Raw genomic sequence first — 10,045 nt, forward strand, 5'->3', positions numbered from 1 at the left:
TCAAGACTCCTCCGCTATTTGCCTATAAAAAAGACAAAAGCGTGGCCAACCACATAGTGAGAGCGGCTCTCCCTAGTAGCAAAGCACCCACAGTGAGGAGCCTTTTTGGTCTACCACCAATTAAAGGACATCACAAGTGCGGGACGTGTACCTGTTGTGACACAACAATGGAGGAATCTGTGTTTTCCTTTAACAACATCCATTGGAGGCATGATGTTTTTACTAATTGTAAAACACGTAATGTAGTCTATGCTATAGTATGCCCTTGCCCTAAGGTCTACATTGGAAAAACCTCACAGGAGATAAGGCAACGGATAACACAGCATAAATCAAGGATCCATCGCAAGATCGAGAACGCGCCACTAGTCAATCATTGGCAAACTCAAAATCACACGAATACCGACATCAGATGGACTGTCCTGTCCAAAATCGAAAAAGATGCGCGAGGAGGAGATGTGGAGGCTAAGCTAAGTCAGCGCGAAGCGCTGCTAATTATGAAATATAACAGTGCCTTCAGCGGACTCAATGAGATCTCTGAGATCTATAAACCAAGTGGGTAGACGCCATGTAACACCAGGGCGAAGCCACCACGGTCTCCGGGACCAGTTGCGAAGGAACTACGGAGGAACGTCTGTTCCAAACTACATCCCCCAGAATTCCTACGAGGGAGTGGCCTCAACTGACACATCCAGGAAGCAATTTTCCAGTCACACGCAAACCCCGAGTGAGACGAGGCGTAAGAAATTGTAAGCTACCCGCCAAGGTAGGTGCTGGCCCTCGTATGTGCCCCTAGCAACCTTTTCCAGTAGATGCATCCGTTCAGTGTTTGAACGCGCTACTCTGTTTTTTTCAGCGGGCGCATGCCGGGCAGCTCGCTTGAAACGGACAGAGAAGAACCGCAATTGAATTATAGCGGGTAAGAGTGGTTGCTCGAGAGAGTGTGTGTATGCTGTTGAAGTATGAATCCGCACCCACTGAGACCTTTCGCTATTTTTATTCTATCTCTCTTCAGCTCCAGCAAAATAACTCCGGCAGGGAATACTGCCCCAGTGGCTTCCAAGCGTGAGAAACTACAGGTACTTGCGTCTGCTTGGTGTAAAATAGGGAGATGCCCGTATTCTAGGTCCCAATTCTCAAAATCATGTTTTATTTTGTTTACAGTTCTGGTCCTGAGGAGAATCTCGACATTCACAAGATTCGAAACGCGTCGACCCACGTGGTCTCGGGTCATTGGAGTGAAAGCAACTCTAAGGACATCCATTAAATTCATAGGGGATCTTAGTTTGACCCCGAGTTTACGTTGCTTTAAAGACAATTTTTCACTTAGTTATACTTGGCTTTGTTTTACATCATTGAAAGCCACATTTTGACATCGAGACCCACCCACTACCCTTTTTGTTTAATTTCCCCTTTTTGTTTAATTTCCCATATGAGTGTTGTTGTTGTGTGAAAGATGTGCTGTGTGATTGGTTTGGCCAAGAGTGTTTCATATGTAAATATTGTGTGATAATTGTGTTGCTTTGCTCTGCCTTTTGTAAATATTGTGTATATATATGTTTTTGTATTCCCATGTACTAAAATTGTGTTCATGTAAAAATTTATGAGAATTACGAAAAAAAGGAATTAAAAAGTATTGTTTGCAATTCATAAAGCAGGTGCCTCTGTGATACATTCAGGTGCACCAGTGTGCAGTCGTTTCTAGCGATTTGTTGACCCTCAGTATTAGCAATTGTTTTTGTTCTTTACAAATCCAGATTGACTCAGCTTTGCTGAGTTTTGAGTCAAGACCCTCGTTTGTTTTTTGACTTTGGTGCGGGTAGCTTACTCGCGAGGTCCTGGTGGGCAGAAAAGTGGCTGCCACAGGGTTTATTGTTCCACGGTGGTAGTAGTGTGGTCCATTGATGGACAACTGTATATGGTGGTAAGCCTTTTTTCTTCACTTTTTCTTTTTTTACTTATTTCACTGTGAGTTTGTTTGCAGTTTTGAATGCACGTTGTGTGATGGCTGAAAGAGACACCCATGCATTCAGCGAGGAACACATCCAGAATTTGATACGAGACCCCCCTATTTTTGCATCAGCAGCGCTTAGCCTGACTGCGAACACTCAAAACGAGTCAGATAAATTACTTCGCCTACGCAAGAAACAAATTAGAACTGACCTGCATGGCCATTTCTTACTACAACATCTAAAGGCAGGGACCATTCCATCAGGCCTTCAAATCCGTAATATTCCTGTGGTTTTTACAGACGACCCAGATTACAAGAAAGGTTTCAGTGGAATCGAAACCAAGTGCAGCAGGGATCTAATGGTCCTTACAATAGAGACAGCGCATAGGACATCAATCAAAGAATTGGAAGAGATCACAACCCTTCAAAGAGAGATTGAGAATAATCAATTGATCACGGACTCAAAAACATTACTGGAGAAAATTGAAAAAGAAATCTTAGACTTTAAAGACTATACGGTGACACAAAAAACAAATAAATTTGACTCGGACAAAAATAACTTTTCCCTTGAATCCGTGTATCCGTATCTAAACAGAGACTTCTACCAACGGTCTGAGTCAAGGAGATTTCTACAGGACAATCAAGGCAGATCACGCCGTAACTTCTTGACGTTTTCAGACACATCCTCTTCCTCGGGAAGTGACACCGACAATACCTCCAGGGGACAACCAAATAAAAAGGGCTACCAACCAGACCAACAACAACAGCAACAAAATCAACAACCTTTTTTAGGACGAGGCCAGCAGAGAGGCAGGGGACGGGTCCGTTTTGCACAGCCACAGCCATGGGAAATGAGAACCCGCCGACAATATTACAGGAGCTAAGTAAATCGCCCATATTCAACCTATCGGATAGAAGCTTGACTACAGCGGAGACAGCCATCCTAACTAAAGGCCTTAATTTAGTACCTACAAGACCTACTGATTTTGTCAAGATGAAACTCGAAACGCTCGAGTTTTGTCGCAAAATTAGGTTAAAAACCTTTTTTCAATACTCCCAAATAGAACAACCTATGGAAGTAACAGGCCTTAAAAGGAAGTCTACATTCTGCCCTATGGGCTCCAAAGTCCTGAAGGAAGTTCTCACATTTGAACGTACAATTCTATCAGGTATCTCGGCAATGGAAAAAAAGAAAAGCTATACCAAATATAATCTCCCCAAAACGGAAAAGGATGCATTAATGTCTATCAAGAATGACACTACAGTTGTGGTGAAACAAGCGGACAAGGGAGGAGCGATTGTCATCTGGGACATCAACAAGTATAAGATTGAAGTTCATCGGCAATTAAATGACAACCAGTGTTATAGACGGATAGGCAAGGACCCTACGCTTGAACTAAAGGATAAACTCTTTGATATAATACAAAAGGGCTACGATCAAGGATTTGTAGGCAAAAAGGAAATGATATTCCTACAAAATAAAAATCCTCGGATTCCAGTTTTTTACGTGCTGCCCAAAATGCACAAGGATGAAGTCAACCCACCAGGCCGCCCGATAGTTTCAGGCTGCGATTCCCTCATAGAGCCAGTGGCAAAATATATCGACTTCTTCCTGAAACCCTTTATTGAAACCATTCCTGCACATCTAAAAGATACAACTGCCTTCCTCAACAGGATTGAAACAATTCAGTTTGACTGTGATAACCAATTGCTAGTTACCCTGGACGTGGTATCACTTTATACTCAAATCCCGCAAGACCAGGCCTTGGAGACACTATACGTGTTTCTCGAAACCAGGGAAAGACCAATGAGAGTCCCGACAGAATTCATCATTGAATTGGCAAGCTTCGCTCTTCAAAAAACTATTTTTCATTTGATTCCGAGTTCTTTTTTCAAATAAAGGGCGTAGCGATGGGGTGCCCTTTCGCTCCGGAATTAGCGGTCATGTTTATGCGACTATTTGAGGACAAATTCATCTATAATAATAATCCATTCAGCAATTGCATATCTAGTTATATGCGCTACATTGATGATGTGTTCCTCATTTGGACAGGAAAACGTGAAGAACTTAACAAATTTGTCGACTTGGTGAATACAAGAACTAATGACATCAAGTTCACGTGCACAGCCTCTAACGAGTCCATGACATTCCTGGATGTCAAAATAATACCTATGGAAGGCAGTCTATGTACCACCCTTTTTAGAAAGCCGTCAGACAGGAATAAAGCGCTACACTTCACCAGTAACCATCCCCGCAGCCTAAGACAGAACCTACCCTTTGGGCAGTTTCTAAGGATACGTCGAAACTGTTCAAACAAAGAGGAATATTTTGAGCACGCCAACCAACTGAAAGACCGCTTAATCCAGAGAGGCTACCCGAAAAAATTATTGAAAAATTCCATCAAAAGAGCGTGGTGGACCCCGCGGGAAACACTTCTCCAGAAAAAAGCCAAACAAGATTTAAAAAGGATAGTTTGTGTTACCACCTTTGGTCCAGCAGTCAACCAACACAGGAAACTGATCATTTCTAATTGGCACCTACTGAAGGATCTCCATGAAGATTTCAAGACTCCTCCGCTATTTGCCTATAAAAAAGACAAAAGCGTGGCCAACCACATAGTGAGAGCGGCTCTCCCTAGTAGCAAAGCACCCACAGTGAGGAGCCTTTTTGGTCTACCACCAATTAAAGGACATCACAAGTGCGGGACGTGTACCTGTTGTGACACAACAATGGAGGAATCTGTGTTTTCCTTTAACAACATCCATTGGAGGCATGATGTTTTTACTAATTGTAAAACACGTAATGTAGTCTATGCTATAGTATGCCCTTGCCCTAAGGTCTACATTGGAAAAACCTCACAGGAGATAAGGCAACGGATAACACAGCATAAATCAAGGATCCATCGCAAGATCGAGAACGCGCCACTAGTCAATCATTGGCAAACTCAAAATCACACGAATACCGACATCAGATGGACTGTCCTGTCCAAAATCGAAAAAGATGCGCGAGGAGGAGATGTGGAGGCTAAGCTAAGTCAGCGCGAAGCGCTGCTAATTATGAAATATAACAGTGCCTTCAGCGGACTCAATGAGATCTCTGAGATCTATAAACCAAGTGGGTAGACGCCATGTAACACCAGGGCGAAGCCACCACGGTCTCCGGGACCAGTTGCGAAGGAACTACGGAGGAACGTCTGTTCCAAACTACATCCCCCAGAATTCCTACGAGGGAGTGGCCTCAACTGACACATCCAGGAAGCAATTTTCCAGTCACACGCAAACCCCGAGTGAGACGAGGCGTAAGAAATTGTAAGCTACCCGCCAAGGTAGGTGCTGGCCCTCGTATGTGCCCCTAGCAACCTTTTCCAGTAGATGCATCCGTTCAGTGTTTGAACGCGCTACTCTGTTTTTTTCAGCGGGCGCATGCCGGGCAGCTCGCTTGAAACGGACAGAGAAGAACCGCAATTGAATTATAGCGGGTAAGAGTGGTTGCTCGAGAGAGTGTGTGTATGCTGTTGAAGTATGAATCCGCACCCACTGAGACCTTTCGCTATTTTTATTCTATCTCTCTTCAGCTCCAGCAAAATAACTCCGGCAGGGAATACTGCCCCAGTGGCTTCCAAGCGTGAGAAACTACAGGTACTTGCGTCTGCTTGGTGTAAAATAGGGAGATGCCCGTATTCTAGGTCCCAATTCTCAAAATCATGTTTTATTTTGTTTACAGTTCTGGTCCTGAGGAGAATCTCGACATTCACGAGATTCGAAACGCGTCGACCCACGTGGTCTCGGGTCATTGGAGTGAAAGCAACTCTAAGGACATCCATTAAATTCATAGGGGATCTTAGTTTGACCCCGAGTTTACGTTGCTTTAAAGACAATTTTTCACTTAGTTATACTTGGCTTTGTTTTACATCATTGAAAGCCACATTTTGACATCGAGACCCACCCACTACCCTTTTTGTTTAATTTCCCCTTTTTGTTTAATTTCCCATATGAGTGTTGTTGTTGTGTGAAAGATGTGCTGTGTGATTGGTTTGGCCAAGAGTGTTTCATATGTAAATATTGTGTGATAATTGTGTTGCTTTGCTCTGCCTTTTGTAAATATTGTGTATATATATGTTTTTGTATTCCCATGTACTAAAATTGTGTTCATGTAAAAATTTATGAGAATTACGAAAAAAAGGAATTAAAAAGTATTGTTTGCAATTCATAAAGCAGGTGCCTCTGTGATACATTCAGGTGCACCAGTGTGCAGTCGTTTCTAGCGATTTGTTGACCCTCAGTATTAGCAACGGGTGCCACCCAAAAGCATGACAACCTCCTCCGAAGTGTGGCCTCTTCTTGTCCCACAAAGCATTGAACTTCCAAAATCCAACCTGGATAAATTCTCTTCAGAGGAGTAAGAGGTAGCTAAACCAACCCACAGTGTGGCTCATTTCCTTTAGTTCACCTCCCTTGACCTCTGCAAATTCCACCAAAGTAGAGTTTGCACACAATTTTACTTTTAAAGACAGCCTGCAAAGCCAGGCTGTCTTTAGAATGACACCATGCACTCAGCAGTGCACACATGCAAGAGCAGGCAATCTGCTCACCTCTACCCTTCCATGCTTTATTACATATTAGGGACTTATAGGTAGTTTGAACCCCCTATCCCTACTATATACTAAAGACTCATAGGGTCTGTCAATACCAATTGTAAGGGTACCCTATTACATGTACCCTTTTACACATAGCACTGGCCCTGGGCCTGGTTAGAAGAGCCCAGGGTGCAGTCAGAGTCAGTTAACACCAGTATCATTCAGAAAAGAAATGGGGGGAACAGAGCAAAAGTATGATTTTTAACAGCTCCCTTTCAACTATTTCCATATTTTCAAATGCACAGACATATACATACCTACACACATACATAGACAGAGAGTAGGGTTATGTAGTATGCTAGGAAAGCAGGAAAGAAGATCAATAGGGCATCAGAAAATTGTGGGGAAATAAGAGTTTTCTTGGAGAAAGTACAGACTGAGAATGGGAATGGGGAGGGCCGATGGGTTGCACAGGTCAAATTGGCACAGCTAGATGTTTAGGCAGAAGAGAGCTTAGACAGAGGCTTAATGACGCTTAAAGGCTTAATTGCTCAAGCAATGGAAGATGGGGGTTCGGTTTGGGTATTGAGAAAGTAAGGGTCACCGGGAGAGTGTGGCAGGGCAAGAGGATCCAACGCCCAAAAGACTCTATGTTCTCAGTCAGCAAGGCTGTTAATATTTACCCGCACTGGTCCTTTGCCTCAGTGACAGAACACTCTAGTAGTAACTGTCGTGCTTTAAAAAACGAATTCATTCATTCATTCAAGAGGTGGGTTGAGAAGAGTGGGAAACTGAAAAAGCGTAAACTATATCAATGCTGCTTCAACTGCAGTGTGTGCACTATACAAATGATGATAACAGAACAGAAAGCAATCTTTTTATGGAGCTGGGTAGAGAAGGTCAGAGAAATGAGCTGACGAGAATATATTCACAGTGTGACTGGCATGATAGTCAGGTTTCACCCACCTACTGCAGATATTTTATAGTCTGGGGCAGCCAATAACCCTAAATATTTCGAAAGTCCAAACATTTGATGGATCATCAGTGTCACTACTGGATTGATATAATTCACAATATAAATTGTTTGAGTACCAGGTGGAATTAGGGGTACACACCCAAAACAAGTTAAACAGAAAAAAATAAATTTGTAAGGCCTCACACAACTTTATATATTTAAATGTGTGCCAAACTTATATGGAAAACAGCTACCTCCAAGTTGGAACACTAATATTCCATAACATATCCAAACAATTGCTTGCACACCAAACCTAGTAGTGCACTGATTCTTTGGTAAAAACTGATTCAAAGCAAGTCCATAAACAAGCTCAAGCTGTTTTCTTTTTTTTCAGAATTTCAGTCATTATGTGAACTATATCATCACAGGTTATGGTTTGACCATTTGTAGAGCCCACATCTCACTCAGGATTGTATCTAGGCTTTAGATGAAAGGGCACTGGGCTGGCTGAGTCAGAGGTCGAGGTGAAGAGTCATGTCTTCAGCTTCTTGTGAAATCCAGGGACTGGAGAGGTGGCTCTGATGTGCAGGGGGAGGTTGTTCCAGGCTATTATTTGGGTGTGAGTGACAAGAAGGTGTGGCTGCCGGCCCTGACTCTGTGAGTGCAGAGCATGTCAGTGGGCAGAAGGTCGGCCTAAGACAGGTTCGTGGTCGGGGATTGGAAACTGATACAGCTGTTAAAGTAAGAGAGTGTGATTGTGGACAGGGAGCCAGTGGAGCTCTTTGAGGTCTGAGGTGATGTGTGTGCAGGGTGGGAGCCTGAGTGTAAGTCTGGCTGCTGCGTTTTGTATGCATTCCATGTGTGACAAACATATTAGAACCATCACCAGTGCAAGAGCCATTTCAGACACTGTGATGTACCAGAGCATCCCAGATTAATTCAACTGTGATTCTATAACTTGGAATGTGTCAGAATAAATACAGGAACTGCAGGCAGCACAGCTTGGAAACTGCGGGAGCAATCACTGCACAGTTCTTCCGACTTGTGCTGTGTATCATGAAGGTGTTAATTGCGAGGTATGAGTGCAGCCTCTGCAGGGGATATAACCTTTACTTATTAAGCTGATTACTCCTGAAGGAATGCAGCATGAGTGATGCCAATGTTCCACTTTACTAACAACATACATGAACATTGCGGCTGGTGCAGCTGACATTCAGACATAGGGAAACGTAGGAAGTCTTTTATTCAACAGTGCTGTGTACCACGGACCTTGCATGAAGAAAACTCTTGTTATATGGAAAGTTTTTAGCTCACACTGCCCTGGAGTTTACCAGGTGACAGTGATGGAAGTCTCCGTATGTCAACAAAGGTGGAAGTTTAACATACCACCTGTGCTTTGTTGAGTTTTGATCTATTCTTTGAAGCCCGTGGCTGCTTCCTTGGATCTTGACAGATTTTAAAGTTCCCTCCTAGTCCAATTCTTGTTTTGGAGTCCTGAAACTAGTGGAGTATCAAAGGTGAAACGGTACAAAAATTAAGCAAGAAAAATCAAAATAACATTTGAAGCTTACCTCTCTTTGCAACTCTTTGCAGCCGCTTTTCTTTTTACAGATGATAGAAGTATCGCCTGTGACCTGTATATATATGTTTGTTAAAGGTTGGGGAATTGCTCAGACTCCTCCCCTTGGTTGAAAGTTCATATTTGCATTCAATTGTCTCAAATGTAGTGGAAATCACACAGTGACTTTCCTTAACTTCATTCATGGTTTCTATTCCTGGGAAACAGAAAGTTGTCATTCCCAGACCCCAGTCCGGTCTGGTGGCTTAGGGGACGAATGCATCCACTGCACGCGCCTGTGCTTGACCTCATGGTCACAGGTTCAAATCCCAACGTGTCTTTCATCCTACTGAGGTTGATAAAATTGGATATCAATAAACATCCTATTATTCAGCGCCAAGATACCACTTGCAGTGAACATGAGCCTTACAAATACACTTTGTTATGAAACCAAGGGCCCTTAGCTGTCTCTTTATGCGCCTGCATTGTGTGAAGTGAATTATTTTCCAGGCTGTACTGGCTGCAAGTAAAGCAAAAACTCAAAGAAATAGCGGATCATATGAATTCACTTTACACACCGGGAATGCAGTAAACAGGTGATTTGTTCTGCGCTGGGCTACCACAGCCCATCGTGAGAGTGCTCCAGACATTCACTTGCATTTTCTTTTTTATTCTTCTTTACACCATCTTTTTATTAATGATGTCCAGCAGAACAGTAGCATTACATTACCATTTATACATTATTCGTCATTACTTTGTTACTTCATATGATCTGCTATAATCTTTTACATATACTTTGTTATGTCGAGTTAAGTCTCCTTTCTTTTCCCTAGTCCTCTTCCTTGTTGCGAGGTTGACTCCAGGCTGGGTTGTCTTCTCTAAAGTGGGGGCCTTGCAGGGGTACCCTCTACACTTATTCCATTTGTCCCTAACTTTCCCCCATTTCTTTGGACACCCCCTGCTAATATAAACTGCTTTTTCAGCTATCATACACCAGTCCATATCTT

At 42.9% G+C, this 10,045-nt stretch overlaps 1 protein-coding gene across 1 annotated transcript in view; it reads right to left on the minus strand.

Moving 5' to 3' along the window:
• The window catches only part of LOC144792578 (interferon-induced protein with tetratricopeptide repeats 5-like), a 30,604-nt gene extending 21,514 nt beyond the window's left edge, over nucleotides 1-9,090 (minus strand). Inside the window, exon 1 of the mRNA XM_078667719.1 lies at nucleotides 9,052-9,090. The gene's annotated coding sequence lies outside the window, so the exon portion shown is untranslated. The remainder of the gene's footprint in view (nucleotides 1-9,051) is intronic.
• Nucleotides 9,091-10,045: the final 955 nt, after the last annotated feature.

This window comes from Lissotriton helveticus, chromosome 1_1 (genome assembly GCF_964261635.1).
Source record: "Lissotriton helveticus chromosome 1_1, aLisHel1.1, whole genome shotgun sequence".
Classification (NCBI taxonomy): Eukaryota; Metazoa; Chordata; class Amphibia; order Caudata; family Salamandridae; genus Lissotriton; species Lissotriton helveticus.